The sequence below is a fragment of the Hesperophylax consimilis genome, chromosome 26 (genome assembly GCF_061612785.1).
Source record: "Hesperophylax consimilis isolate HC1 chromosome 26, BYU_Hcon_1.0, whole genome shotgun sequence".
NCBI classification, from domain to species: domain Eukaryota; kingdom Metazoa; phylum Arthropoda; class Insecta; order Trichoptera; family Limnephilidae; genus Hesperophylax; species Hesperophylax consimilis.
Genome location: NC_142861.1, coordinates 20,787,034 through 20,804,660, shown reverse-complemented (window position 1 = coordinate 20,804,660; position 17,627 = coordinate 20,787,034). Strand labels below are relative to the sequence as shown.

General features: G+C 32.7%; 1 protein-coding gene across 1 annotated transcript in view; it reads right to left on the bottom strand.

Annotated features, from left to right (window-relative positions):
• The window catches only part of 5-HT2B (5-hydroxytryptamine receptor 2B), a 332,239-nt gene that overhangs the window by 118,851 nt on the left and 195,761 nt on the right, over positions 1-17,627 (bottom strand). The window lies entirely within an intron of this gene.

Sequence of the window (17,627 nt, the reverse complement as noted above, 5' to 3'; positions counted from 1 at the left end):
AATAGGTCTCGATCTAAATAGGAAAATTTATTGAATGGAGATAATGTTAGACTTGACATGTTATAAAAAAGAAATTAATGAGTTTAAGTGGAGAAAATACAGTGTAAAGCAGCAAGGTTAAGAATCTGATGAATTTGATGAAATCTAAGGGTCAGAGAAGAAGATACTTTCAGTATCGCCCTGGGGAATGAACATTAAGAATCTAACATTTTCTCGAAAGAGCTTCGGCTGTCTTTGGTGACCAAATTTGAATATTCAGGAACTGCCTTTACTTCCGCCTCCTCTTTATCTCATACTCTTTTCACTTCATCCAGCCGCACAACATATTTGTGATAATTAGAACTACGATATTTAAATGGCTGTAGATTAGATAGATCACAGAGATTTTAAAATTATCCAACATATTAAATATACAGGACATTCCCTTTGTGGTTGTTACCAAGGTATGGAGAAAGAAATATTGATAGCGTAATATTAAAGAGAACGTTGGCTTCCTGGCCGTTTTTAGATTAAGGCGATGCACTACGTAGTAATGCAAAATCATGTGTTTTTAGTTTGAAAATTTGGTCACCTAGAAATGTTTCCGATGCCTTAATTATATACTGCGAGTAGAATACATCTTGGCCTTTGAAACAATCGAGTAATTTTTAGATAAGTCTTTTTATAAGCACAGAAACAATTAATGTAAAAGGCATATGAAAACTGCTTTAAAGTTCTTAATCTCCTACTTACGAACCCATTTTCGGTTATGATTTTATTGTATAATGTGGAAAATTAAGTTATTTATAAAATGATGGGGAAAAAATTATGTCAGAAAATCCACAAAATAAAATAAAAGGTTCTTTTTGGTCCTGTTTTTTTCTTGCATAATTCAAAACAGGCGGATGTTGTTAGGCGGGAATTTAAACCTTATCGCCATCGACGTAAGGGGTGTTATTGATAACGGCTCGATTTTAAATATTACACGACGTATTGCATTGCCTTAAGAGTTTTTAGTTCAAATAAAAGACACGGTGTTATTTTGTGAAGAAAAGTTACTATTTCAGGAATTCGTACAACAAATTACCAATTGGAGGTACCATTGTCACACTGGCTTCAGACACTGGTAGTAGATGTAGGGATATTTTAAATATGAAAATAATTTTAGACCATTTAAAATGTGTGTCGAATTACAAAGAGAAATCAGAAATCTCATTTCCTTTTTTCAAGGATTAAGGGCGTACGTATTTACTAAAAACGAGTCAACAAATTAAGAACTCTGAAAGCTTAGCTTTAAAATAATCTTAACCGAAGAAGGGCTTAGAAACCGGAGCAAGCTTTAATTTAAGTACTAGGCAACAAGCTGCTAACGAGAATTTCATAAATGGAGCTTTAAGTTTATTGTACGCTTTAGTTTGACTTTATCGCAGTAAAACCGTTTTAACACTAGTTTTTATTACATTTTTTTTATTATCTTCAGCGACCTACTTAAATATCATTATTTTTGTTCGTGCTTAAGCAAGTTTTTGTAGTAAAATAAAATTATGAAGTTAGTTTTTCACGTATGAACTTGTCCAGCTTAAAATGTTAACATTTGCTTCAGATGACGTCACCACAGTTCTTAATCTCTCCGCGTAGAGCTGTTTATCGGATTCATATGACGTCAGAGCCAACCAAACCGTTTAAAACCATTGTTTTTAATATTTTTCTCAGTTTTAATAATAAATTGTAAACATCTGTATAAGAATCATTGAGTAATTTTATTTTCTGAAAGTAAACATTTTTAATTGAAATTTCTCGTTATAATTGTGTAATATTCTATTCAAATAACTCGATGGTGAAGGGCTTAATTTAATTTAACCCCTCAAGTCTCTAGCATATTCCGTCAGACGGTTGGAGTATTTCCGGTTTGCAATAAAATCCAAATAAATGGTATATTTCTGAACGAATCACAAAAAAATAAAACTGTTTTTAAAAAGTAATGAAATATTCTTTCAAAACAAACTTCTTTTTTTAATATATGCAAGCATAAAGAACATTTAAAAATGATTCACATTACAACTAAAATTAATGATAAAAAAATGTTTACTCATATTATAAGACAAATTGATAATAAACATTATCGTCTTCTCACTTTTTGTCGTTTCCTATAAAAATAATTCCTAAAAATTCACGAGGTTTCTCAATATTTTCTCATAATGTGGTCGAAACCTTTTGTTTCATAGAAGTGTACGTTTTATTTTTTCTGTGGTTAACTTCTGAATTTAAACATAAAACGTGGTGCTTTCTCTTTCTAAAACTTTTTTTATCGTATTTCTCACCACGACAGTAAGGGAGACACAATGATTTCTATGAGACCACACGAGTTGTTACCAAAAGCGAACAAATTGCACGACAATGAATGATTGTTATAAAAATATATATACATATTTGTGAACACCGCACAACAGTTCCAACTGTTTCCAACCGTTTAGAGCGAGTGAGACTATATCATCTTCAATTGGGGAATATTGTAGGTCTGAAAGTAGTGGGAGTGGGAGGAGATGGGGAGTAGGAATATGGGAGAGTGCTTACCTGGCTATCCTGATCTGATCACCACCGCTTAGATTTATAATGGTCTTGTGAGATCTTTCACCCAGGCAATACTAAAAGTACATATACTATCTACCCTAGAACTTGCCACAAACAAGTTTTATCTTATTTTGCTTGAAATATCACAAATTACATAAGCAATTTAAATTTACTTGCGCACGCTGGGAAATGAACCCGTGACCACCGGATTCTTTGCAAAGGATTTAAATCAGTCAACCACTCAACCAACTTCAATCAACGTTCTTCCGGAAAGAGAAAACCAACACATTCAAATAATCAAATCTTCATATCTGTCCACACTGTATTGCAGTCATTGTTTTGCGTTCAGTGAACAGCAGTTCAGACGAGAAGTGAACGATGGACATTTTAGATAAAGCATTATATTATATTCTAAATTACACACTTATACAAACTTTACGCAGTTTCCGATAAGCCCCATGACTATATCTGGATTTTCGTGTCAAATCTAAATATCATGCCCCACGCGAATACGTTTTGTTTCAAACGAAAACGATAACATCTGATATTTACGCCTCAAGTGAAATAATTTTATCAGAACAGTACGGGGGTGTTATTTCGTATAAGGGATGCTTGAATAACCGCCTACATACTTTCCAGTTAATGGAAACCCAGAGGCGTTGTAACCACGCAGGAATAATATACAACCCTCCTGGTTTTAACATAAGAATCACATAGATTATATTTTTCACTTAACATGATAAAAAATGATATTACGTTAATATTTTGATAAACTTTGCTTACAAGCTTTTGAAAAATAACATATTTGAAAAAATATTAAATTTGTGTTTATATTTTTAACTGAAAATCAACTTCTGGTCATTCTAAGTAACGTACGAGTATATGAGTAAAGTATTTTTAACCCTTGTTTTATAATAAATCCAATCTCTATGGCAGAGATGTTATTCTTTTTGTTCCAGGATCAGAGTTGAATTTTGTAAAGTTGTACTATAAGTACAGCTGTGTATTAATGTTCTCTTCAAGTTATCACTAAATTAAATTATTTTAAAATTATTAGAAATAATGCTTAAAAGAATAATAGTATTGTGATAGGAAATGTTCCGTAAATAAGAGAAATCAAAAGATTTTCCAGTTATTTATAAAGCTATTGGAACGATTCGGTAAAAGGTTACAGACCTAGAGATGTAAAATTATCTTCTTGCGAAAGTTTCAAAGATCTGGAATTCCTGGAAAATACGAAATTCCTGACTGAAACTCGTGAAACAGGTGTTGAAGGGCAATGTTCTGAAATTCCAGAATATCTAAGTTTTGATCAACGAAAGAGGTTGCAGACTTAAAGCTTCTGAAAGTCCCAAAAATTCTGAAACTCCTGGAAATTCAAAAACTCACGTTATACCACTTTTCTTTTTGAATTTTCAGAAAATCCAGAAAGAAAGTAATGAAGACACAAAATCTCCTGAAACTCAAAATATTCTGAACATTATGAAAATCCATAAAGTGCTGAAAGCACCAAAAACATACCGTAATATTCTGAAGCTCCAAAATTCCTGAAAATAATTCTGAATTTGTAGAAACTTATGAAATCATCAATTTCCTGAAAAAACCAAAAATTCTCCAGTTGCGGTTCTACCGACAAAACAGTGTCCTGTTTCAGATGTTCATTATAATTTTACTGTTATTTAACAACTTATCATCTATTATGTGCATTTTGTTTATGTAATATTATTTTAATTATATATTGGAATGGTGGATTAAATAATTTGTAAGCTGTAATTAAAGCAACGAGTAAAAGTTTATGTAGTAGGGATTTTGGTCCATTCTTCTCGCTTTCTACTGCTGTCCCTTTCCTACTTGATGCCTGTCGCATGGGCAGTACACCATCTATGACTCAGTAACTAAAAACTTCTAAAATTCCAAAAAAAAAAAATTCCCATTCTACTTGTATTAAATATGAACATTCTTTGTGATGTAAAAATATGTTTTGAAAAAGTTTCACAAAGAGTCATTGAGTTGATCCGGAAGTTTTCAAAAAAAAAAAGATTTACGACAAGTCATGAGAAAGCACAAACTTTATAATAAGATCACAACATCTAAATTCAGTTTTAGAAATGTCGGGAATATTTTTCTTATCCATTTAAAAACTTTTTGAAAGTTGTCGTTTTTTTTGTTAACGCTGATGCAATTTTTTATCAAAAACTCGAAATTGTAAAATTGTATTTCAGAAGTTTCTCGTATTTTGAAAACATCAATTTGATGTGCATGTTAAAAAATTCACGATCCGAAATTTTTCATGAAAATTCACGAATAAAAACGAATGCAATGAAACTAGATAACTTTTCATGTAAATATTTAAAAAAAAAAGATTTCGCTTTGAAATGGATTCCAGTGGTACCCACCGAAGTGATTCACGTGAAAAATATTAATATTTTGAAAGCTACTGTGACAAATGGTACCGATAAAAAAGTACCCACTAGTCGACTAATTTACGATCCTTTTATGATAGAATTTCAACGTAATCATGTTTTTATCAGCAAATTCGCCAGAACTAAGAAAAAAATGTTCACTTGGGTATACGGACAGGACATGTCTAAATGAAGGCAGATATGTGAATACTGGACAAGAGTCCCAACTGCTCCTGACCGCCAGGAGCCAGATAGACTATGGCATCCCCAGTTGGGGAATGTTTTGATGCTCTATGTAAGGTAAAGTAAGAGAGGGGAAGAAGATTCGCAACTCTCCTGGTTTCTGAGATCTGGTCACCAAAGAGGACTCACACCATTTCGAGCGAATAAAACGTGGTCTTTTGTCAGAGCGAAACAATACTGAAAGTATCTACCACTATGCTATAAATATCTTCAGTAGCTGTAATTTGATAGTTTGACGATCGCCGTAGTTGAGTGTTTTTCGATATATTTTTTTTGATTAATTTGTGTTCTATAACAATAAATTGATTTTATATAATACATAGTATTTTGTGAAACAAAATCCAGATTTCCAGATTGGTAGATTCGTTTCACCCTGGTGAAACACCACCATTTAGAGAGGGTTTTAACCGTGGTTGGTGGTCAGTCTTCAATAGCCAGATACTTCCGAACTTACCTCTTTCTTATCTCTTTCCTCTCCCCACTACATTTAGCTTCATAATATAAACCAATTAGGGATGCCATAGTCCCCCTGGTTCGCGAGGTTTGGGAGCTGTTGGGACCCTTATGCGGTTATCATAGAAAAAAAGAAGAGTGTAATAAGCTGACATATTATGTCCTAACCTTTCCTAGCCTAACCTTTCTAATCCAATATAACCTCAAAATATCAAACTTAAAAAAGGTTTATTTGCAAGTTTAAACCAGTGGCAGTTATATTTAATGTTAAGCTATTATAAATGGCGCCCACGTTTACCGGCTTGCCTTTCCTTTCCTCGAGTCGAGAATGGCTAAAATTGTACATTTTTCCGCTAACAAAGAGAAAAAAAATCAACGTGCCTCGTTCAACACTTTCAGCACCGGTAATCTTCGTTTTTTTAAATACTTTTTTTCCTTTTTAACCCTTTCCGTGCTGCAGTTCCTCATTCATTGTCCTTTTTTCTTACCACCATAAAAGAAAGCGACTGAAGTTTTTCACCATTCTTCTCAAATGATGAAAAAACATTGGAGGATTTTTTTTGCTATAGTTTCATGTAAAATTAATAAATTTTGTATAAAAGACATGTTTCCTAGAATTCAGTCATTGGCGACAATCATTGGTCTGTTAATTAGGTGATTAATCAGATATGAAATAAATTTCCTGTCACACAAGGTAATTTAATCCAATTGACTCATAGAGATTAGATAAATTAATATTTCTATTCCAATTTTGAGTTTAAAATTAATGAAGATGCTTATAAAATGTGTGCTGAACCAGTTCTAATATTGTTAGAGTGTATTTTCTCCACAGGCAATGGGTGAATAATATTCTACTTGATTTAAAAAGTGATGTCAGTAGTATAGTATCTTTACGTCTTTATAATCATCCGTCTCATTGAAGAAGGTTAACAAAATAATCACGATGTTTTTTCTCTAGACTTTTTTTGACAGGCCTTAAAAATGGAGATATTATCCCGTTTAATGATTAGACGTCTAAATATCATAGCATTGTCAAATACTAATGATGAATTAGATTCTGATGAATCAAAAAATTTTAAGAAAGCTTTTCTGACTTTGATTAAGGATCCCTCGAAATGAAAATTGACATTATTAATATATATTTTTTTGTTATTGTAAAAAGAAATAATAATAAAAAATTTACATATTTAATAAAACACCTATTTTGTGTAAAATCAGGAGTTTTAAATACATTTATTTACCGACCAGTTTCGTTTTCTTCAAGCATCATTAGATGATGATGCTTAGGATATCATATGATGCTTTAATAAATCGAAACCGGTCGGTAAATAGATTAATTTAAAACTCGTGGTTTTACAAAAAATATATATTTTTTTATTATTTTTGTGTTTCTATCCATTTTACTAAAAGATCAATATGAGCAAATGGGAAAAAAACTGTACTACAAATTGGTACATTTTAATTATTGTTAATCGAAGACAATTGCAGTATCGCCCTTGTAAAAGACCACCATACTAAATCGAAACGTAACTATTATATTAAAAATCGAGTCAAATTTTTTTCCTGTTAAAAACGAGACTGCAGGCCTTTAAAAATGATAACAGAGTTCCTAACAAAGTATCGGTACAAAGCGAATGTTTTGTGAGGACGGCGGAAATCGTGTCCATTCAAATATTGATATTGATATTAACATACTGATATTTTTCCATTCAGTCATGGAATTTATTAGAAAAAGAACACGTGTCCTAGATAGATTCTGAATTACTAATATTTGAAACTGGCATGTTATCACTTTTTTAACAGAATCATTTTTATCCGTGAATTTCTCAACCTTATTTTTCCCATTTTTCTCTTCACATTCCCTTCAGTTTCACAACATAACCTCATTTGGATATGTCCGTTTCACCTAAGAGATTAGACTGCAATAAACACACAGTTAATAGCAGATAAAACTCTTGTGCGACATTCAAATAAAAATATTTTAAAAATTCATATCTGCTAAAAACGAATAAAAGTAATGTCTGTGGAGGACGAGTGGCCGCGTGGCGGATACCGAGCGGGCGGCGTTGTTTAATTTTCATACAAATCTACAGTTTTATTCCGAGATTGCACAATTTTGCATACTTGACCTTCAAAACAAAAGAAAGGACACCGTCTAAGTCTGATTTAAGAAAAATAACCCCTGGCAAAGAAACAGATAGTTAAATATATGTTTCGCTTGAAACTTTTAGATATAAGTCCTCTAAATTACCCTGTAAGATATAATCGCAGTCGCTGTAGCCAGCATTTATACATCTTTATATCTTATTTAATAAAAAAATTAACAAAACTTCTTTAAACCCTGTCCATTTGTTCATCCCTTAAGACTCCACTGTAAAAACAGACGGAAATAATACTTGCGCCTCCAAACAAAGAAAAAATAATGGGCTGTTTTAGTCATGCTGTGCTGTGAGGCCGCATTCAGACGAGGCAGATATTCGTCGCCGCAGAATTCGCTCGGATGGATTGGCGTGAAGAAAAAGTCAGCAAGGTTCGGATGCGCACTACTCTAGTTCTATACATTGCCGCATACGAAACCACAAGATACTATAATAATTTCACATTAAATAAAATAAAAAAAAATGAAGATGTTTCTATTTCATATTTTAAATGAATTTTTTTTTACGATATAAAATGTTTCGTTTTCGATTTGCCGCCAAAACGACATTTTCGTTTTTATTCACTAATTTGGCGGCGTTGACGTTTCGCCACGCATGTCATAATGACGTCTTAACCAGTTGGAACCGTTTTAGAATGTGTGGTTTTAGATGGTTTTTAAAATAAATAATTATTAGTGAAAATATTAAAATTACCAATTTATGATAATTACCAATGGTCAGAATTAGAAAAATATGTTTAAAATGTTCCACACATTTTTAACGGTTTTCTTAGTTTGTGGAAATACCCCATTGAACCAGGAATAACTTCAAAATAACACCCATGTCTCATCTTAATGTAAAACACATCAATGCTTTTGATTTATTTATTGGACAATTTGTATAGCGCCGCTTTTGTGAGATATCACCTCAGGGGCTCTTTGAATTAGTTTACACGTCAGCACGAGTAAAGCACTAAGTGAGCCCCACATTATCAAACATACTTTTTTTTTAAATACGTATCTAATAAAAAAATTAAGCGTTTGTATGATGGTGCGTAGTGGGGGGAAGTGACCAAGGGTTCGTTTTTCGACGCGAGTATGCTGCCCTGCAGTGGCAGTTGTACCCAAATCAAACATTCCGTTGTTGTTCTTGACACAATTTATCATGTTTCAGAATTGTTGTGTGAATTATTTCGCGACGAATCACGGGATATTATAATTATAGGAATGAAACATACTAGTTACCTTAAAAGAGCAGACCCTTGAAAACTCATGAAATCTGACTTTCCTTGTAACCCAACGAAATTAAATTTTAAGAAAAACACCTTTCAAGTGGAATTTAATTAAGAAAATTATTTTATGGTAAAACATATTTTAGGTATGTCAGTACCAGTGATGGTCCATGACTTTTCAGTGAGATGAATTGAAAAATACGACATTAATATATTTTTATTTTCTTAAATATTTCGATTTTGAATAAATCCTGAAAATCTTCATGGAAAAAAATTAAATTTAAAAAAAAATTCCATATATTCGGCTACAACACCATGAATGTCGTATTTTTCAATCTTACCACTCTAGCTCACTGACAAATCTCGGACCGCCACCATTAAATACCAACTAACTAACTAACTAACCATCACGCCGTTTCCCCGCAGGGGTAGGCAGAGAGGACGGACCGCCAAACAATTCGATCTTGGCACACACTTCTTGCCTCATTCACAAATTAATCTAATTAGATCTATCAAAAAATTTATATAAATAAAGATGCAAAAGTCGGTCATTTTGAATACATGTAGGATAACGAAGGATTTTTAAAAATTCATGTTGAAGGATCAGTAGGATTTATAGGCCCTGTTAGGAGTTCTACCGAGCCGAACCCTCTGATATGAAAATATCTGGAGTCGGTGAATTATTTTCCCATTTGATCTCTGGTCGGTTGACGTGTTGTCCTTGTATTGTTTTGTATTTATTTTGCTTATATAATGCACTTGCATAATTTTGATTGACTAGATGATCATTTGTGGAAAAGTGTGTAGAAGGGTTTAGTTTTTCCTATGGGGAAGATTTAACCCGGACATAAAATCGGAAAAGTAAAAAAAAATAAAATAATAATTTCAATTAATTTTAATATAATAATAATCTACGTCTTTCAAAGCTTATGGCTTCTTTGTTAGGATTAAATTGTGTTTTTTTTTAATGTGAAACCGCACCAGAGTTCTTACTGTCAGCCAGTAAGACTATGGCATTTCCAAATGGGGTATGTTGTGCGATAGAAGGTAGTGGAGAGAGGAAGAAGATGGAGGAGAGAAAGGTGAGAAGAAGGTACTCCCTTAGTATACATTCCTATATGTACAAGTGCCATGTCCAAAAATTTCAAGTATTCTACAATTTATTTGACTATTTAAATATCTTCTAGCTATCTCCATGTCGTTCTAAACTCCGCGCTTTGTGCCCACTAGCAGTAGAACTTTCACGCAAATGTGGAACAATGCGAATGCTTTTACTTTGAGGATTTTCCTTTTCTCTTTTTGTTCGAGTGCGGTAGAAGATAGGGAAGGGGAGTCATCTCAGAATAATAATCCAAAAAAAATTATTTCGAAGACGTTTTGTTTGTTTGTTTTCTCTTGTCGTTTTAAATGGAGAAATAGTCGAGAACGCGACAAACTCTTGAACGCGACAATAAGTACGGTGTTATAAAATTTCACGATATAATTATCTGTATATTAATATGAAGATATTGGCGTTTCAAATTAATTAGGTGATATTGGAGTGTCGGAATAATGAAAAAAATACTGTAATTTACATGGTATATTATCTCAAACGTGTTAAAAAGAAGAGAGATACCGGATAATATTATACAAAATATGTGAGGTGTGTTCAGGAAGCGCCCGCCCAAGAGCTACGTTGCGTGCCAGATCTGGAGAAGCTGGTTTGAGAAGATCCTTTGACCTCTCCAACTGGTCTGTCGACCTATCACCTTGCGCCGCAATGGGAGGGAAATAAATCACAAAAGATAACATACTCTTAACGAGTACATTCCTCCAGTTATACGGTTACACGGTGTCCATGAGCGTGTAATCCATACAGGCATGTATGTACTGCATACCCTAAAGTATTTACATAGCATAAAAATATAAATAATAATAAAATTCATTGAATTATTGCAAAATATATATCCAAGCTTTCAAAAATACGCGCGAAGTTCCGTTGCGAATAACCGACCACCGTACTACGCGTCATAAACATTAACTACGGGTACCCAAGTGCCGTCAATGTCAGAGTAGATCATTCGATGTTTACATACTTAGCAAAGTGTTATATGTTATATGTTGGCACAAAACTATTTGCCATACAAAAATAATTTTTACATACATTTTTTTTTTCATAAAAAATATTTTTTCTGAATCATAATTATGTTTTCTTACAAAAACCCACTTTTTAACTTGAAAATAGTTTTTAAATGCTGAAATTTCGAAAATGTTATTATTATTTTTACTTGTGTAGAATCACTTTCCTAAGTTGTTCACTTTACACTTGGACACCTTGTACAGTTGTTATAGTCGTCTTCCTTACATGACTGTAGTCTCTCTTATACAAGACTTAGGTCACACTTTCATTATAGTACCTACCTACTTTGAAAAAAGGAACATTTTCTCTTTTCAATTATATTTTAATTATATTTTTTTTATTAATTTGAACGCCCTGATGGGCTTTTACATTAAATATATTTTGCATAATACAGTGAAAACAGAAGGTTTTTATTTTTAAAACATCAACACAAAAATAACATTTTTTTAAGTTCATAACATAAAAAGAAAACTCTCTGCGATGCCATACGTAGTAATGCAAAATCATCTGTTTTTGGTTTGAAAATTTGGTGGCCTACAATTGTTTCAGATGTTTTAATTATTGCGAGTTTTATTCAATTTATGCGAGTAGAATACACCTTGGCCTTTGAAATAATCGAGTATTTTTTAGATAAGTCTTTTTAAATATATATAAAGAACACAATTTTAAACTAACAAACAAGTGGAAAAAAGTTTAAAATTGTGTTCTTTATACATATTTATAATGGAATTTTACCACGAAATAACAGTTTCAAATATTAAAATATTAATAAGTCTTTTTATAAGCCCAGAAAAAAAAAATAGTGTAAAGGCCTATGAAAACTGCTTTAAAGTTCAAAATCTCCTATTTACGAACCCATTTTCGGTTATGACTTTATTGTATAAATTGGAAAATTCAGTTATTTATAAAATGATCGAAAAAAATTAAATATTATTGGCCATGTTTTTTTCTTGCATAAATCAAAACAGGCGGATACTGTTAAGCGGGAATTTAAACCTTATCGCCATGTACGCAAGAGTTGTTATTGATAGCGGCTAAATTTAAAATATTACACGACGTAGTGCATCGCCTAAAAGAAAATCACTCTTAAAATGTGCTTCATAAAAAAATGTCATTCAGGTATCTCTCGAACACAGGCAAACTTATATTAAATATGTCGATATTCGAGGTGAATTTGTTTCCAAGTGTGTTAAAGCGAGAAATAGGTGCATGTATGTGCTAGTTGGTACTAAAGTTATTCTTGCAGAATAATATATTTTGCCTAGTTGCTCGAGTAGGTACTCTGAAATCTATGAGTTGCAGGAGTTCACAACACTCTAGTTTGGAGTTAATAATCTTAAATAAAAAAGTGAGGTCATTTATTTTTCTTCTGTTTTCTAGGGAATGTATTTTAATTGTATTTAGTAAGAATGTTAAGTTTATGTGTTGAATAGGTATGTGTTATTTGAAAAATTTGTGCTGCACACGTTCAATATTTTTTATATGAATCTGGTAGTATGGGGACCACACCATTGAATTGTATTCTAATAAGCTGCGTACTAGCAACACATACACAATTTTAATAACCTCCAACGAGTCGGAGTCTTTGATTGTTCTGATTATAAATCCCATATTGATTGAGATACTTTAATAGGTGGAAAATCAACCTATAAAGAAGAACGTTCAAATGTAAATAAAATCAAAATGGAGCTGATACTCAGTATAAATATCAATCAAATGTGACAAAGTTTAAAACAGCCCTACCTAAGCCTTCTTAAAATCTTGGTTAAGTTTTTTTAATAACACAATGTCTAACTAACTAGAATAATATTTAAATTTTATTCAAATTCTCGCTGTAATAAAAGGAGCCACTCAAAATAATAATATCATCTTATACAATTACAGCGGAAATTTCGAGTACTTAGTGTTTTCTTACAATTTAGGGGTTGATTGATCACACCCGGTGTCCTCACCTCTTTGAGATATCGCTGAGGTCTGCCAAATATAACGGAGACCTACGTGTTGGATGCCCTGGGAAATCTTCCACGCCTGGAGACGTCAGAGCGATGGGACGTATTGTCCTAAGGCAATGTACCAATGCTTGTAAAGGGTTATACGCTTTGAAGAGTTGAAATTTGTGGTAATGAAGGAAAAAAGATTTAAATTTTTGAGAATATAAATCATAACAATCAATGTTCAATTCGCAACCGATCGGTTAGTGGACAAGTAATTAGAAATTGTGGTTCCCATCCAGACATCATGTGCACAATCCTCTTTTAGTTTTATTTATTTTTATTATATAACGTAGACGGTTCACATGTAGTTCCCGTGAGCACTTAGGCCATAGCTCTATTGTGCTTCTATTTTACCTCATTATTTTAACAGTCCCCCTTTTATAATGTTTACCAGGGTTGTCGTTGGGTTGTGAAGCTGTCTTCTGGTTCCACAATATGTCTCTTCTCAGGCCTCATCTCTCCTCTCCAATACCACTTAGTTCCCTGAAGGCCCAACGAAGAGGGCCACATCTCTACTCTCCACTCCTCTGTAGTTTAATCCTCTATCGTTGCACAAGTAACGGGTTGTTGTTTTGCGGGACGGGTTGTTCACAGGAACTTAACAATTCATCAAATTTTGCAATTAATTCAAGTTGTGTGTTTTTCACAATTTCAAATCCATCATTTATTCATGTTTTATATTAGTAACCAAACTTGAAAATGAACTCAGAAATTTAATTTAATTGTTCAAGTTCCGCGAAACAACCCGCCCTTAATTAGAATGAGGAATTCAAATGATTTCAGGTTAACCCGTTTACCCGGAAATGTTTGGAAGTATTTATTTATAATTAACTTTTTTATGTAATTCCGCTCACTCCAGCTTTCATTTGCTAAAGCCACTATGTATATTAGCCAGTGGGTGGCCTTAATATGAGCCTAAAGTCCTCGTTAAGGACTCGTAAAAAAAGTTTCTTATTAAGATTTTTTTTGTAAAAATAACTGTCTTTTGAATGGCCATTCATAATTACTCAAAACGATTCAACTGTGGCTAAGTTATCAGAACTTACAAAAACTCATTATTTAACTTGGTCTCTAGATGTTATACCCTTTTCTACCATCAAATGTTTTCAGAAATGAGACTCAGATTGTAAAAAACTTCAAGAAAATTACATAAGTATACCTACAGTTTTATATTTCAAGAACTCTGCCAAAGTTTGCGTTAGAATTATAACTCTTAAATTTTCCAGAGAAGTTAATCTTTGAAATGTAATGTTTTGGAGAGAGAATACAAGTTCTGATGGATTTTATATTAAAGTTTAAAATGCATTGTAAAAGAGTGGTAATAAGTTAGCCTTTATTTCGACGTGCACTTAACGTTTTTGTTAGTGAGTGAAAAAATATACACACAATCATAGCAGTATTACAAAGCATTCAACATAAATATTAAAAATATATAAGTTACAACTTGACTATATACATGTCCCAAAGATGTGGAAAATAAAACTTCATGTAATTACGTGATTTAATTGACAATGCGTGTCAACATAACTCAACAGCCTTTTAATTCTCTTTAACTGTACCATTTTGCAGATTCCATATACGGAAAAATGTGAATTCGCAATGTGAGTGTGTCGATACAACCATTCCAAAACTAAGAAGCCGTGGGCAAGGTAATTTACTTGCACAAAATTTCTGGGTACATTTTTCTATCTTCCCCATTCACCTCGTGAATGTAAATCCATCCCACTGCCGCACATGGCAAAACCTTCGCTAGTCGATTGATGTGGATTTCAGAAGCTATTAGATGTAAATCAGCGAAAGCGAATACTATCAGAATACCCCTCTCTGCAGCAGCATTATGTAAAGTAAAACAATTTGAAGCAGAATACTCCACTATTGTGTGTCAGTTAGAACAGTTGTGTGAATATATTTCGAAACAATAACAATCATTCGAGAAATCTGTAGATTCTCGAATAGAAAGCAAACATCTTCATATTTCAAAATTGCGTTATTGTGAAAACGTGCAATCAATCAAAATCTTCGAAGACTGTTTTAATTTCTTTGTAATGTTCTATATTAATTAAAGGTAAAATAAACGAATGCTGAATTTCCTGTGTACCAATTCAGGAAATTTGTATGAAAGGCAAGAAAAAGGTCGTGAAACCTTTATTGTACTGCATATTTATCCGATTCATCATTACGCGTATAAAACTGGTTTTCCATGTCAACTAATTTAAAAACAAAAAGCCTTGTAAGCAAGGATCAGCTTCGGTACCAATACTATTTTTGTATGTATGTATTATTATGTATATCTAGATATCTACTTGTTAGGTGCAAAATACGTGGAATATATTAAATATTTTTTTTGAATCGTAGAACTAAGCATTTACCGAAAAATCAATACGTCTTCAATATTTTGATTTTTATTGGAACCTTGAAAAACTGCTACTAAAATCAGTACCAATATGTGAAAATAATTTAATTGTTTTATCATTAGCGCGAACTCGCAAAGAACCACTGGATACTATAATTCGTCTGCCGTAAAATACAATTCAAAGAATTTTAGATTTGTTTCTAACATTGTTAAATTTTTGTGGGTTTGGACATTAATCAGTTGTGTAAATAAAAAAACACGTTGTAAACAAGTAAAGTATTTCGGATATTTACACGGATTAGAATTGTACGGCCTGGGGGCGTGTCTGTGCTGTCGCTAAATAAACTTCACAGTGTCGTCGCTCTGGTTCGTTTTTGTCCAACAGACCATTTTTGGCGAAATTGAGTTAAGTATGCACTTTTTTTCAGAAATACATTTATTTATACGAGACAAGTGAAAAAAAAGATTAATATTTTTTCAAGACGCAGTTTGTCGTCCACCAAAATTAAAAAACATTCCGAGCGTGTTTGTCCAACACTTTGTCCTACATCCAAATTAAAAACGTGTTTTCTGCGTAATTTTAAATATTTGGAACGAATTTTACTTACAAATAATAATTTCTATCACTTTAAATAATTTTGGAAAGCTTAGAATTGAGCTAATTTTATTGTATATGCGTTTTTTTGCAAAACAAACTATGAAGCGCTATTCCTCTCGATTTACGTTTTGGTCTAATGGATAAAAACAAGCCAGAGCGAGAAAGTTTAATCACGCTGTTTATTTATTATGCTTGTGGTAAAATAACGAACAAATCAGAAGTAAAATACGAGTATTAACAACAAAGACCGCCATTTGAAAACTGTCGTTACTCGATGGCTTCATCACGTTGACTTTAGCCATATTCACACAACTGTATAAACTGATATGTGCCACATGCAGCCGTCTTAGAAACTGTCCGCCTGCAGCTGTCAGGCTGACTTAACCCCCCGAGTGACAGTGCTAAATTAAAGCAACCCGAATAGGTTTGACTAATGGAATATTACACTGCCAACGCGGGCGAGAAATTGAAACCAACTAATCATGCGAATTTAATACTTTCTGTTTGAAATTATGTTAAAATTGTAATGCCGGGTTAGGTTCTGAGATGGATGATTTAAAAAAAAAGTTTGCTTTGATCGAGAGTAATTTAAAGTAACTAATATTTAAAGTTTTTTTTTACAACGCATAACACAGGGTTTTCCAATAAGAATTGTTATTTTGAATAGCCAGCTATTTCGGTAGATGTTACTTTTAAAGCTGTCATTTTTCGACATTTTACAATTATAAACTACGCCATTTTTATAAATGGAACGATACACACTTCAACAACGAAACGTTATGAAAACCTTCAATTTATCTAAAGCAAATTTTTTGGTATTCATAATTTACACCAATTCGTTATAAATATTAATCAAATTTGTGATTTAGCACTAAGCTTCGCCTTAATAAACTTTTAGCAAAATACGAATGTATTTTCACGACGTTGAACGCGGGCATAAAATTCTGATATTTTCATATTTCGTGATTGTATATATCGAGGCAAATGCAGGTGCATAAACACTTGTTCCAATATACAAGAATTAAGAATTTAATCAAAGTTTGTCAGAAAGCAGCCAGCAATACCGATGTGTAATATTGTTTTTTAGTTATAGGAGATGGTTGACGTAAGGTTCCCGTGAGCACTTAGACCATAAGCCCATTGTGCTATCTCTCATTTTACCTCATTCCATTAACAATTAACAGATCCCTTTTATAAAGTTCACCAGGGTTGTCATTGGATATGTGGCTATGTCTTCTGTTTCTACAATGTGTCTTCCCAGGTATCTGAGCCTTGTTCTCAATAGAGTGGGGCAATAGCACCAAAGGAGAATTGGAGTATCTTCATCATTCTTTTCATCTTCACATTTCCTGCATCTGTTGGTATTTTCCACTCCCAACAACTGCATGTGTCTCCTAAGATGGCAGCGTCCCGTTATTAGTCCTTCCAGTTCCCTCTGTGAGCTTCTGTTTATAATAATAAATTAAAAATACTCATTTTTCTCAGTGTAAAAGTGTAAAAAATCGATATTGATCCTTGAGTCGTGAGTTGAGAAAGAAGAAAATTT